Source organism: Rhinoraja longicauda, chromosome 1 (assembly GCF_053455715.1).
Source record: "Rhinoraja longicauda isolate Sanriku21f chromosome 1, sRhiLon1.1, whole genome shotgun sequence".
NCBI lineage: Eukaryota > Metazoa > Chordata > Chondrichthyes > Rajiformes > Arhynchobatidae > Rhinoraja > Rhinoraja longicauda.
In genome coordinates, this window is record NC_135953.1 from 64,997,504 (window position 1) to 65,012,784 (window position 15,281).

The following is a 15,281-nucleotide window of genomic DNA, read 5'->3' on the forward strand; positions in this document are numbered from 1 at the left end:
CTGAATGTAACAGTATTGGTGTTTACTGTCTACATTTTCTTCAATAATAATGATACATGGGTAGTACAGAATATTAATTCAGGTGAGAAAGTTAGCACAGAGACATTGATCTCTGTGTATGTCTGCAGCATTTGCCATTATTCAGTATCTACTGATAATTGGATAAGACAGCAAATAGAAATGTGTTTGAAAATGGGTCGATTGGTTTTAATAAAGAGATTACTCGACCAAAGTGCACCAACTAGCAGTTTTTCTTTGGAAAAACAGCTGGTTGATAAATTAAGACTCACTTACCTTTCTCACATTTGATGAGTTCTTAGATTTGCTTTCAAAAAATATTGGAATAGTTACAAGGAAAGTAAAAAAATAACAAGCAAAGTCCCAAATTTAAGGCAACGATTGACTGCCAAGGAAAGTCTTTATCTGCAAGTGTTTCAGTCCCCCACAGTTATCCATATCAAGTCCTTGTTTGTTGTTCTGCATATCCACGCATAATCTGTCCTGCAATATCCATGGAAATGACATTTCAATTCCCATCAAACTTACAAGTTTACAGTTTCAAGTTTAAAGGTCAAAGTTTAATAATCCTTCTTAGTAGCTAGTATTGTAGAATAGTTTGGTGCAGTGTTAGAAAATAGAGGTTGTTAACCTGCAATCCTGATGATAGATGCTGCCCTTCACTAAAGTAGATTGTAATCAAAATCTTCCACTGAACACTATCTACTCTTCTGGGCAATAACAGGGGTTTGCCAACACCAGTCCAGCATCATCTCCCCACACTATAGACTAAGACTGCTTTTTTAATGTACAGTCCTGACATCAGCCATAAGTAATGTGGCTTGATGGCTTATTCCACTTTTCTCCTTGGCCACAGCCACACACTGAGGCAGGATAGTCATAAATCTAGTGCCCAGTTGAATAACTGCCTAAACTTCTGATCTCATATCCGTTGCACCAAAAAGACAACATAATTCCAACATTATGGCACCATCTCCCTTTATCCTTTCTGCCCACCTGCTCTTGGATTTCTGAATGGCTACATTAATCAGCTTTTCAATGTTCTATTGCTTAGTTTTCTGACTTGTACAAACTATAGTTCATTAAACATCTTTTACCAATTGAAATCCTTTGCCAATTCAACAGAGCTTTATTTGTCATTTGGTACCAAGGTACCGAACGAAAATACATTGCAGTCACACAAAAAAGAAAAAGAACACAAGACACATGACCCCAACACAAACATCCATCACAGTGACTCCAAACACCCCCTCACTGTGATGGAGGCAACAAAACTTCCACTCTCTTCCCCACGCCCACGGACAGACAACTCGTCCCCGACCGACCCGCACAGTCCCTGCAAGGGGATGGCCCGCGACCGAGCCGCACCGGGCGCTGAAACGTCTCGCGGCCGAGCCGGGCGATGGAAGGCCCCGCGGTCGAGCCGTGCGCAGCTAAGTCCCGCGGCCGAGCTGCGCCGGGCGATGGAAGGCCCCGCGGCCGAGCCGCACCGGGCGGTGTTAAGTCCCGCGGCCGAGCCGCACCAGCGATGAAAAGTCCCGCGGCCGAGCCGCACCGGGCACTGTTAAGTCCAGCGGCCGAGCCGCACCGGGCGATGTTAGGTCCCGCGGCCGAGCCGCGCCGGGCGATGGAAGGCCCCGCGGCCGAGCCGCACCCCGCGCCGTGAGGAAGAGACCTAAAAGAGAAAGGTTTCCCCATCCCCCCACCCACACCACCACCCCCACCCACACCACCACCCCCCCACCCACACCACCACCCCCCCACACATACACAACCAAAAAATAAATAAAACCATCCCAACACCGACACACAACAACAAAAAAGGAAAAAAGACGAACAGACTGCTAGCGAGCCACAGCCGTTAGGCGCCGCCAATTCCACTTGCTCATAAATACTGAAGCCACTAAAACAAACTATGATTAAAGCTAGTGCTCAATACCTCCTCTAACCTCATCAAATGCCCTTCCCCTGGTACTTTCCCCCTACAATTGCAGAAGATGTAACACCTGTGACTACACCTCCTCCCTCACCTCCATCTAAGGATCCCAGTTCACATGGACCTCCTCTCAATTCATCCACTCCATTTGGTGATCCCAATGTTGCCTCCCATACATCGGCATAGACCAGGTGACCATTTCGTCAAACACTTGAGCTCGTTCGGCCAAGGACTGCAGGGCACCCCAGGTGCCAACCACTTTAATTCCTCATCCCATTCCCATACCAAACTTTTTGCCCTGGTCCTCACCATTGCCAGAGTGGGATGACACCAAACTGGAGGGAACAACACCTCATAGTCCACTTGATTAGCTTACAACCCAACATTATCCAAGTTACTCCAGCATTTTGTGTCTACCAGCATCTGCAGTTCATTCCTACACATTATGACCATTGAATTCTCCAGTTTTTGGTAACTCCCACATCCATTTTTACTATTTTCTTTTCTTTTCCCAATCTTTATCCTGTGTCCCCAAAACCATATATTTCCCACTATTTCATTTTAGAAACATTTAGACAGGTACACAGATAGAATAGGTTTTGAGGGATATGGTCCAAACGCTGGAAGGTGCAGATGAGGCATGTTGGTTGGTGTGGTCATTGGTCCAAAGGGCTTGTTTCCACGCTGTATGACTATTATTCTATCGCGCCCGGCCTTTTTCCCTAATTCCCTTTCCCCACCCACATACCCTGTCTACTATAACCCTCCCTCTGGCTTTACGTTTCACTCCTCTTTCACTTCTCTTCTCTCCTTATCTGACACCCTTTTGTCTCCTTTACTCCTTTTTGTCTCGTTTCGGGGAGGTGTCGGGTGGGGGGATGGTGGGTGTCGGGTGGGGGGATGGGGGGTGAGCGGAGGGGAGTGGAGGGGAGAAGAAGGGGGAGTTTGTCAGTTACCTAAAATTAGAACATTCAATGGTCATACCATTGAGTTGTAAGCTACCTAAGGTGCTGCTCCTTCAGTTTACGTGTGGCCTCACTCTGGAAATGGAGGTGGCCCAGAAAAGAAAAGGTCAGCATGGTAATGTAAAGAGGAGTTAAAATGATTAGCAACAGGGAGATCCAGTAGGCCTTGGTGGACTGAGTGCAAATCCCCCAGTCCATGCTTGAACACCTGATCTTGCCAATGGACCGGAGGCAACGTTGGGAACATCGGATGCAGTACACGAGGTTAGAGGAGGTATACACAAACCTTTGTCTCACCTGGAAGGACCGTTAGGATCCCTCGATAGAGTCGAGGGTGGAGATATAAGGATGCAGGGAAAATTACCTGGAGAGGGGGTGGTCCGGGGGGGGGGGGGGGGGGGGAAGGGATTAGTGAACCAAGGAGTTGCAAAGGGAGTGGTCCGCATGGAAGGCAGAAAGGGGTGGGGATGGGAAGATGTGACTGGTGGTAGAATCATGTTGGAGGTGATAGATTAAAAGTTGTGAGTGAAAAGCCAGTTTAGAGCAAAGGGGGCATACGTGGCCTGGAGTTTGACATCTCATCTGAAAGACAGTTGCTTCAATCACACAACCATCCACCAGTGACATGGAGGTGATAGCATAGATTAAATGGCATTTACTGTAACTCCTTGATTTTCCAATGTAGAGGCAAAAAAGCTACCACCATAGAGTCTCAATCTGAAGCATGTAAGGATTTGAAAAGGAGATCAATAATTTTAACTGTGGAACCAATTTATGTCGTTGGAAGCTGAACTGTTGAACAACTGTGAGGGAGAATGGGAAAGAATATGAGCTGCTGTATTTTGTACAATTTGGAGTTCAATAAACTGAATGTTCCTGGCTGGAATTGATAGTTCTGATTGCATTCGCCACAATTCAGCCATTTAACCTTCAGCATGAGGAACTTCAAAGTTTAGAGTATTAAATTAGAGTACAAACTTGACAGCACACATTAAGTTGTTCATCTTTCTGCAACAATGCTGAGAGGTTGTTGGCACGTTATTGTTTGCAATGAGAACTTCAGCCACTTCTTTCTGTATCAACATGCTGACGTTTCCAGAAACCTCACATTCCAGCTCATTAAGGGACATATCCAAATGTTCATCGCTGAAGTGGAAATTATTCAGGTTTGGCTGTTCCATATTTTGCCTTTTTGAACATTTCTCAAAGATTTTAAATTTTACTTTCCTCGTCCTTTCACAACCTTTTACTTGACTGTAGAAATGTCCAGACCCAAAACGCATCTGTCCTTTTCCCTCCACGGATGCTGCCTGGCCTGTTGAGTTCCTCCAGCACTTTAACTTTAACTTTTGCTCTTGTACAGTCTAAGTGCTGCAACATTAATTTTTCAAAAAAATTAAACATTGCAGAAATCAGAAATCCTACAATAATTTGACATTGTTTTTAATGTCTCCCATCAGTTTTCTGAAGTTTATAATGGCAGTTTACTTACAATTTACTAATTTAGAAGTGGGGGGTTTGTCTGTGTAAACACTGCAAGGAACGATTTCTGTTTGCAATAGCAGCAACAACGTGAAATTTTTCAAAAACTGCCCAGAACTTGGTCTCAACTGGACACCGTAGGTTGTAGAGAGATCTGATAGAAGTTATAACATTTTGAAAGGCATAGATAGGATAGACAGTCAGAACCTTTTTCCCCATGATGGAACAATCAAATACTAGAGGGCATAGAGCTAAGGAGAGAGGGATAAAGTTTAAAGGAGTTGTGCAGAGCAAGGTATTTTACACGGAGTGACTAGAACTTACTGCCAGGGGTAAGGGGTTGAGGCAGATATGATAGTGGAATTTAAGAGACTTTTGGATTGGCATTGTGGATATTCAGGGAATAGAGGTGTACAGATTATGTGCAGGCAGATGAGCAATGCTCTTGCAATAATGTTTGGCACAGAAATTGTGGGCCGAAGGGCCTGTTCTCGTGCGGTCCTGTTCTACTTTCTATGTCCTATGTTCTAAACAGACATCCATCAGACCACCACTGATCAGTCCAACTTTGTGGCCGTTTACTGTGTCTTTCATTTGTTTCAATGGGTGAGTGTCAGTCCAGGATGCATCATGCGACTGGTCGTTGTTGGGGCCTGCACTGGTGAATGCCTGTCCATGCCATCTTGGGTCGAGAATTCCAAAGGCTTCCGCTCTTGTGGGTGAAGGAAAATCTTCTCCTCAGTGGCCAACTTCATATTTCAAAACGGTGCGCCTCAGTCCTTGTGTCCGCAGCCAGGGGAATCAATTGTGCTTTGAGACTGACCAGAACACAAGGAAGATTTTTGTTATATATGATTCAATGAGAACACTTTTCATTTTATTGAATCTTTAGAGAGTGTATGCTCACTCAGTCTGCCTAACCTCATCTCATGGGGCAAACCCGACACCAACTGCCGGAAAACTGAAATAAAATAGAAATGCTGGAAATATCAGGCAGCATCTAGTGAAAGGTCATTGGCATAATATGTAGCGTCCTTGTAGCTGGATTTGTTACATTACATGGATTGTGAATATAAAAACCTCTACTGATGTGGCCCGACATGTGGAACATTTCCAGCATATTTCTCTTTATTTATATACTCCCAATTAATTAAACCACATTCAGAGGGGTTTTTTCACATTGTTGCTGCTCTTGCAAACAAAAAGCACTCCTTGCTGTGGTTATGCAGATAAAACCCTCAAGATAATGTCCACACAGTCGGCCATTCACTATTCTGACTTCCACACCTTCTGAAGTATTGTCATCATTTCCTATAATAAAGAATCAAGACATTTTGATGAATAGCAACATCCTTTATCCGAGTCACAATAAAACATTCTCTTCAACATTATAATAATATATCATGGTCCTTTATGTCCACCCAGTTGATAGGAAAGTTCCCATGCTTTTAAGAAGACAAAAGCATTTTTCCAGTATCTCATGGCCAACATCAACCCCCTCTACCAACATCACTAAAACCAAATTCTGTTATTTGTGGAATCTTTCTTTGCATATCCATGTGCCAATCTAAAAGCCCCTTTAATGCCACTATCATATCTGCCTCCACCACAACCCCTAGCAGTGGGTTCCAGGTACCTACCACTCTCAGTGTAAAAAACTTTGCCCCTCTCACCTTAAAGCTATGACTACTAGACATTTCTTTGAAAAAGGTTCGGACGGCATACCCTATCTATGCCACTCATTAATTTATCTACTTCTAGCATGGCTCCCCTCAACCTCTGATGTTCCAGAGAAAAAAATCCAAGTTTGTCTGACCACTCCTTATAGTTAATACCTCTCCCTATAGGTAATACCTTCTAATCTAGGCAGCATTCTGGTAAACCTTTTCTGCACCTCTCTAAAGCCTCCATATCATTCCTGTAATGGGGTGACCAGAACCACACATAATACTCCAAATGCAGCTGATATCCAATAAAACTGCAGCATGACTTCTTGACTCTCGTACACAATGTTAATATGGTTGATTAAAGCTGTATATGCCAAATCTACTCCTACCTTTTATAGTATTCCCACATTATTCATTAATTTAGTTATAAATAATTGGCAGTAATGAAAAATAAAACACTGTAAGCTTACTATAAGTTAAAAACATTAATTAAATGACTCAGTTATACTCATAAAGTACATATTTACTGCATTTCAGCAAACATAAATAATTGACTATCCATTTGTATTTGCCTGGTAACATGAATACTAATGAGACATTTTAAAATATGATCTTATCAAATTTGGTTCCACTCTCTAAGCCTTATTTTGTTAGGCTCAATCAATGTACAGTTCTCATCCAAATTATTTTTTAGTTTAACAGACACATCAAAGGATAAGCAGAGAAAGATTGACGTTTCTGGACAGAGATGATCAAATACTTGATGAGGAAGATTGCTCCATTTCTGCTGGACCATAGAAATGTCATTTGTGGAAAGCAATCATCCAGAGATGAAATATTGAGGCTGTAAAGTTCCAGAGATATTCCAGAGTAATGCTCAATTAACATCGAAGGTCAGAAAGGAATGTTTCGCACTTCTGCATAACACTTGAAAGTTTAGAGGATGGAATTCACAAGACGGTAAATTTAAACGATAAGGCAGAATCGAGTCATTTCTTGGGTCAAACAATATTTTCGACTCCACAGAGATACAATGAATTGCTCTTCAACATCCAAACGAAATGAGATCAACGTAACATTTTGTGCAGACAGTGGTACATTTATACACAACATAATAGTTCTGAAGAAGGTCCCGACCTGAAATGCCACCTGTCCATTCCTTCCAGAGATGTTACCTGACCTGCTGAGTTACTCCAGCATGTTGTTTTCATTCAAGATTATAGCACCTGCAGTTCCTTTTGTCTCTGAGCACTTGTTCCAGTTCTTTTCCAGTGAAAGAATAGCTGATGTACCAAAGTTTGATCAACACTAATGAGTTCAGCTGAACTAATCCATTTGTCTTAAGGCATTGCTCAAGAAAGGCCTGTATCATTGCTCTCCAGATATTTTATATGTGACATGCACTGTATCATACAAACTAAACCTACCTTGTGGCAATCGTTAACTTATCTTTAGGACTGCCACTTTATAATTGACCTGTAACTTGGCATTCACAAGCTAAGACTTACCGCACTGACTCTTCTACAACTGACAGCACAAATTATTGTCATGTGTTCAATTGTTTGGTACAGGGATTTAGAAAAATTTCAAAGAAGCGGAGTAATTCCAGTTTGCTCTTTTCAACTGTTGTGTTAGTTTTCTCATTTAGTCTGCAAAATTTGTGAAAGAGGTAATGAACAATCTTTTGTAGCAGTGATATTAAAAAATGATCCAACCTTTCTTTGCTCATTAGTTCTGTCCAGTCCAATGACTATTTATTACCGACTTCACTACATCCCTGGTGTTTAATCTATGGCATGGTTCTGTAGTAATCCTCTCTATTTCAATCTAATAAACACTAAGAATTTCTATTCATCATACTATACGCAGAGGTCTTGTGTTAGCCCAGGAAATGGCTCATGGAGAAAACATTTAATCTCCAAATTAGACACATACAATAGAGCTGACTTCTTATAACACCAGAGACCTGGATTTAATCTTGTTGCAGTCTGAATGGAGTTTGCATGTACTTCCTGTGACTGCATGGGTTGCTTTCAGGTGCTGCAGATTCCTCCCATATCCCAAAATGCTTATAGGTCAATTAGCCATTCTAAATTGCCCCTAGTGTGCATAAGAGTGGTAGGATCTTTGACTGATTGAAAGATACAGCATGAAAACAGGCCTATCGGTGCACCGAGTCCACGTCAACCATCGATTACCTGTTCAACCTAGTTTTATGTTATTCCACTTTCTCATCTACTATGAGTAATTTACAGTGACCAATTAACTTACAAATCTGCACGTCTTTTGGACGTGTGAGGAAACAAGAACACCCGGAAGAAATTCACAGTCACCGGGAGAATGTGCAAACTCCACACAGTGAGCATGCGAGGTGAAGGTTGAACCTGGGTCTCCGGCATGATGAGGCAGCAGGGGGTCTGAGTGGAATTGATGGGAATTGCCGAGAAAAATGGCATTAATATAATTGGGTGCTTGACAGTGAGCAGGGACTTAGTAAACCTATTTCCATGTGGCATGACTTTATGACTCCATTAATATCCCTCAGTGCCAGTGACCAGCTCATTAAGTAAAATCACCACAAGTAAATAAACAACAGCAGTGCCCATTTTTTTTTCCAATTTGTACAAGAACAACTGCTCATAGAAGTATGCAGGCCAGGACATCAAAGAAAATCAGAAACCTTTCGCACAATAAAAGTGGCACAGCTTCATTAGCAGTCTTGTGAACAGAGCCTCATCATAACATCTTGTGTGAAAAGCCTGAGCCCCAAGAATGTTTAAGGATGGATTGCATCCTCATATCCTGAAAACTCCTGACACCCATACTAATCAAGTTATTTGAAAGTCTTTTCCTCGTTTTTTTGAGAAATGTAAGTTATGCATAAGCAGTTTTAGAAAGGATTCACTCTCAGGAAGCTGATCTTACATCTGCCACTGTAACCGTTGGTAGTTGGGGTAATGTTCATCCACCAACTTTCTCTTCCAATCTCTAAATTTCAACCCTTAAATGGATGCTTAAATTTCATCATGGCTCCAGGGCGGATAATCATCATATCATCATATCATATATATACAGCCGGAAACAGGCCTTTTCGGCCCACCAAGTCCGTGCCGCCCAGTGATCCCCGTACATTAACACTATCCTACACCCACTAGGGACAATTTTTTAAAACATTTACCCAGCCAATTAACCTACATACCTGTACGTCTTTGAATAATAATTCATAGTTGCTCTAGAAATTTCCTGCACTAAAGTTGACTGAATCATGCCAGACTGACTCAAAGCATGTCAAAGCACTGGATGCACTAGATTGTAGCCCAGATCAAAGCAATCCAGCTCCGATATAGTCTTCTGGAAATGCAGAATGCAACCACCACTGCAAGACCATTACAATCATGGTGGAGCAGCAGTAGAGTTGCTGCCTTACAGTGAATGTAGCGCCGGAGACCCGGGTTCGATCCTGACTGTGGGTGCTGTCTGTATGGAGTTTGTACGTTCTCCCTGTGACCTGCATGGGTTTTCTCCGAGATCTTCAGTTTCCTCCCACACTCCAAAGACGTACAGGTGTGTAGGTTAATTGGATTTGCAAATGTAAAAATTGTCCCTAGTGGGTGTAGGATAGTGTTAATGTGTGGGGATCGCTGGTCGGCACGGACCCGGTGGGCCGAAGGGCCTGTTTCTGCACTGTATCTCTAAACTAAACGAGGAGCTGGATTTGCGGGTGGTAAGGCAATTGATTCTAACTAATGGGAGCAATGCCTTACTACTACTTGTCTAGAAATATTGTTCTATTTACAAATCAACAAAGGGAGAGGGAGAGAGAAAACCACTCACCTTTGGAAATGGTTCTTTGCTGGATGTTCTATCATTTAGAGTTTTCAATATAACCTGGAATTTGGCATGGGTGATTTTCTTTATAATTCTTCAAATTGGATCCTGGTGACAATAAAAATTGAATTGTGGTTTATAGGCAGAGGAATAGTACAGGGTCACCCGGGTCACACCTGAAATTACTTCTAAGTGACAAGTACCTGGTAAGCACGTGCCAAATATAATGAGAGGAGAAGGTTGCCTGCACTGACTTGTGAAGTGAGGTGCGTTGTTAGGTGAGAAAGGTCTAGAAACGTATGCTGAAGCAGTGCCCTTGAAAACCTTTGGAACTGTGAAGTGCTGCTTTCAAACTTAGGTCTGGGTTTTTATTTTCTTCCATAGGATTTCCTTGAGAGTGGAGCCAAGCTACAGAAATGTTGGATGAAGACCTTTACTCAATCTATGGAAGGATCTCGACCCAAAAGGTCACGTATTCCTTTTCTCCAGGCATGCCACCTGACCCGCTGAGTTACTCCATCAATTTGTGTCTATCTTTGTGTAAACCAGCATCTGCAGATTCTTCTTACAGAGTCTGAGGAAGAGTCCCGAAACGTCACCTATTCCTTTTCTCCAGACATGTTACCTGACCCGCTGAGTTACTTCATCAATTTGTGTCTATCTTCGGTGTAAACCAGCATATGCACATTTACACACTCTACCTGCACCTTTGCACAAGAAGACTCCTCAATCCACCCGCACCTATGCACATAAAGATCTCCCCAAAGAGCGATGAAGAATGTGAGTAATAAAGCTACTAATGGCACGTTACAAGCTTTTCTTGCTGGTCCTAGTGAGCATACCCCAGTTTATTATGTTGACATTGAAGGGAATGAGGCTGCAGAGACTGTGAGTGATTGCATACAAAATGCAGGATGCCTTTTGAGTGAATTTGATTTCAGCGCTAAGCAATTTGTCCATCTGCTGTGTAACAGCAGAAGGAGGTAAAAGATTCACTTGTGCCTTTCTTTTTCCAAATAGGTTGCCTGATTTTATTCAGCATTGTGGCCAGCTCCACTGAACAGAGATCGATGCATTCGTGTGGAGGAACGAACTGCAGATGCTGGTTTAAATCGAAGATAGACTCAAAATGCTGGAGTAACTCAGCGGGACAGGCAGCATCCATGGAGAGAAGGAATGGTGACTTTTCGGGTCTGAAAAAGGGTCTCAACCCGAAACGTCACCCATTTCTTCTCTCCAGAGAAGCTGCCTGTCCCACTGAGTTACTCGATACATTCATTGCAGCTACTATATTCACTCCCCTTGCTCTTGGCCATATTTATTTTAGCTGATAGGTGCAGTGCCTGACTACTTCTACCTGACTAGAAACATTGTTCTATTTACTTATCAGCAAATGGAGAAGGAGTGAGAAAACCACTTACCTTTGGAAATGGTTCTTCTCATTAGGCCCTCAAAATAAGGGAAATGGCTTTAGTACAAGAATTCTCACAAAATCAATTTCTTACATTCCTGCATTTTCCCAAATGATTCACTACATTTTGCCTCATTAGCTCTAGTTTCTTAATGCTTGTTCATTAATGCATGAAGATCCTATCACCTTTAACAAGACCAGAAAGTGTAACTTCATAAAACAATGATTTCTCCTGTAATTGAAAAAGAACAGGACTGTTGTGTTCTTCTCATTATTTCTTGAGCAAATGCATAATTCCAGATTAGAAAACTCAGTAAGGACCCAGGGAAATCTATCCTCATAAACCAACGGTCAGGTTGTCGATAAAAGAAGCAGTGCTGGAGGAACTCAGCAGATCAGGCAGCTGTGGAGGGAATGCAGAGACGGCATTTTGGATTCAGACAGCTCTTCAGACTGATAGGAGTAGGGGGGCAGAAAGCTGGAAAAAAGATGTGGGCTTGGGACAAAGCCTGGCATGTGAAGGGTGGAAGCATGAGCAGGAGTCCACGGATATAGCACACGGGGGGAGTAAGTGGCAAAGGCTAGAGGTGAAAAGAAGACAAAAGGGTGTTGGATAAGAGGAGATGAATGGGAGCAAAATGTAAAGCCAGAGGGACGGATATAGGTGGAAGCGGGCAGACAACAAGGTTTGCAGGTTTCAAGGTCAGTTTATTGTCACATGTACCAATTAAGGTACAGTGAAATTTGAGTTACCATACAGCCACACTAAGTGAAAAGCAACAAGACACACAACCACATAAAAATTAACATAAACATCCACCACAGTGGATTCAACATTCCTCACTGTGATGGAAGGCAATAAAGTTCAAGCTTCTTCCTCTTTGTTCTGCCACAGTCAGGGCAGTCAAACCATCCGCACGCTCCGTGATGTTAAAGTCCTGCAGACTCCTGCGGCGGCTTGGAGTGCCCGTTGGTCTCCAGGAAAGGCCGCCTACTCCACGATGTTAGGCCGCAGTGCGGACGGAGATATGATACGGAAAAAAATCGTATCTCCATCGAGGTAAGAGATTGAAAAATGTTTCCCCCAACCCTCCCACCCCACATAAAACAAACCAAGGAAGACTAAAACATACTTTTTAACTCATACTAAAAATAACAAAAAAGAAGAAAGGACAGAGACTGTTGGCAAGGAAATAAAAGGGAAATGCGGTACTTGGAGAAGGGAGATAAGTGTATGAATGAGGGGAAAGGAATAGTGCGACAGGAGGATGCGGGGGGGGGGGGGGGGGTTGGGGTGGGAGATGGTGAGAGGAAAGGGTGCACACCAGAGTTCAGGGGGCAGTGGGGGGGGGGGGACTTAAAATCAGTGAATTTAATGTTCATATTGTTGCATTGGTCTGATTGTAAGACAGGCAGTGTGAAATATGATAGAATGTTTCTTTGGTTGCTGTGATAATCCAAACTTCACAATATGAGCCACATGCGACAATATGGTCTGTACGACTGTCGCTAATTGCAGAGACAAATCTGTATCTTCTTGGGAAATGGGCAGAAGGTAATTCAAGTATAACCGACGACGTCTAAATCTAATTCCCTGCAGCACAGATTAGGTGAGTGAAGAATCATCAGCATGATACTTTTAACAACAGTTACAAAAGCGTGTTAGTTTCTTCCGGAAATCAAGGCACCCATTGCAATGAATGATCATTGCCAAGTAGATGGCTACATAACATTTTCAACTCTCAAAGTTTGTACATATGAAAATAAGGGTCAGTCCTAAACCACTCTAATGAATTTAAAATGCTGCACTGTCAAGAACTCCTGAACAAAGAGTCTTTTTTTTGTTCCATAATTTAACTTCACAGTGGAGGCTGGACTTGAACAGTGTGTTACTTTGGAAGCACAAGGATAGATTTTTTGAGTTGATATCCCAGTGTAATATCATATCATATCATATATATACAGCCGGAAACAGGCCTTTTCGGCCCTCCAAGTCCGTGCCGCCCAGCGATCCCCATACATTAACACTATCCTACACCCACTAGGGACAATTTTTATTTATTTTTTAACATTTACCCAGCCAATTAACCTACATACCTGTACGTCTTTGGAGTGTGGGAGGAAACCGAAGATCTCGGAGAAAACCCACGCAAGTCACGGGGAGAACGTACAAACTCCTTACTGTGCAGCACCCGTAGTCAGGATCGAACCTGAGTCTCCGGCGCTGCATTCGCTGTAAAGCAGCAACTCTACCGCTGCGCTACCGTGCCGCCAGACCAGTAGCATTTGCTAAACCTGTGGATTGTGCAAGATTTTGGAAGTTGCTCCTGGCCTCTAGGCATCATCATCTGCATTCTCACTCATGCACAGCTCTACCCCAGGAATGGAGTTCAGAACATTTGTATTTTACCTCACCTACTGTCTCCTTTCTCTGTTCATTTATTTATTTACTTATTTATCTATTTATTAATTTCCCTATGTTCTCAAAATCTCTGTAAAGCGTCTTTGAGTATATGAAAAGCGCTATATAAATAAAATGTATTATTATTATTATTATTATTATTTTCCCATTTAAGTTTATTTCATATGCATGATTTATGCTTGCTTTTAATTAAACATTTGATTCGACTTTATTTCAATGTTGCAGCTACATATCCATCCTGAATAAAGAAAGAGAAAGGACAGGTGTGAAATTCAGAGTAGGTTTGCCAGATTCCTAAAGGGAGCATACAGAGTCAATCCTTCAGGCAGAAACTGTCCGGAAGAACCAGCAGAGAATATTGATGAACCCTATTAGGTCCAGCTCCTTAGACAACTATCTATCGTTCTCAGTTTTGAAGATGCAGTTTGAAATATAAACCTAAATTTTTTTCAATTTTGTTTCAGCCAGAACTATTGTGAATTTTAAACATTCAATGTTGTTTTAGATTTTCAGAGTTCTAATTCATTTTACATTGTATTCTCTCTTAACATTTCTTTTTGGGTGAAGTTGCTACATGTAGCAAGGTTATAAAATTGTATTTGCCTAATCCTACCTTAATATATCCATGCGCTTAGAGGTTTGAGCAATGGCTAATCCAACTTGTAGAATGAGAGAGATCGTCAATATTTTAGCTAAGAGGATATTTCCTGTGAGTGAAGACTGTTTAGTCGTCACATGTACCAACAATGGAATAACAAAATTCTGACTTTGGGCAGTTTAACAGACCTGTAAATGCAATATACACAAATAACTATAATAATTTAAATGTCAATAAATAAATAACCATACAAAAAAAGCCCCCAAAGTCCTACGTGCTTCCAAAGACAGCCTATTGTAGTTCATAGTGGGGGTTGGTGTTGCGAGGGTTCACGATCCTGATGGTTGCTGGGGAGGAGCTATTCTTGAATTTGGTGGTCATGGTTTTGGTCCTCCTCTCCCTTCTTGCTGATGGTAGGAGTGAAATGAAACTGTGGTCAGGCTGGTGTGGGGCTTGGATAATATTGGCTGCCTTTTTTAAGCAGCATCTCTTATAGATCCCTTTGAGGGGGGAGTCAGTGCCTGTGATGGGCCGGGCATTGTCTACCACTTTCTCTCATCTCCTTTGTTGCTCGGCATTCAAGTTGCCGAACCAAGTCGTGATGCAACTTTTTCCTGTGGTAAGTTCACAATCTTTAAAGCAGATCATTCAGAAAGTACATTTTCAAACACTAGGGTATTGGACATTTGAGGCTTTCTTCCCAAAAATTCCAGGGAATGGATTAATTGAAAATGACAAATATTTTAAACAGGGGTGGGTTACTGATCTTCCATATTCTAGTACAATGGTAGGAGCAGTTTAAGTGAAGGTGAGTTAAGGACCACACATATTTGAATTGAGTAGCAGAACAGGTTCGAGGGAATCAGCAATCCACTGCTGCTCCAATACATCTAGATACGACTCAAGATTTTGAAAAAATAAAATTAGATTCAGTCTGTGGCAGTAAAGGCATGA

At 42.2% G+C, this 15,281-nt stretch overlaps 1 long non-coding RNA gene across 7 annotated transcripts in view; it reads right to left on the reverse strand.

Moving 5' to 3' along the window:
- LOC144593454 (uncharacterized) overlaps positions 1 to 15,281 on the reverse strand; it is a 120,964-nt gene that overhangs the window by 30,629 nt on the left and 75,054 nt on the right. For 2 of the 7 annotated variants that reach the window (XR_013547255.1, XR_013547254.1), the window contains exons 3-4: positions 9,903 to 10,004; positions 295 to 501 (exon numbers count right to left, since the gene is read on the reverse strand). The exons of 1 other annotated variant lie outside the window; for it this stretch is intronic. This is a non-coding gene — a long non-coding RNA (uncharacterized LOC144593454). Of the gene's footprint in view, positions 1 to 294; positions 502 to 3,390; positions 5,713 to 9,902; positions 10,005 to 15,281 lie in introns of those variants that run through there. 4 more of the 7 variants (XR_013547257.1, XR_013547259.1, XR_013547256.1 and 1 more) reach the window with 4 other exon arrangements.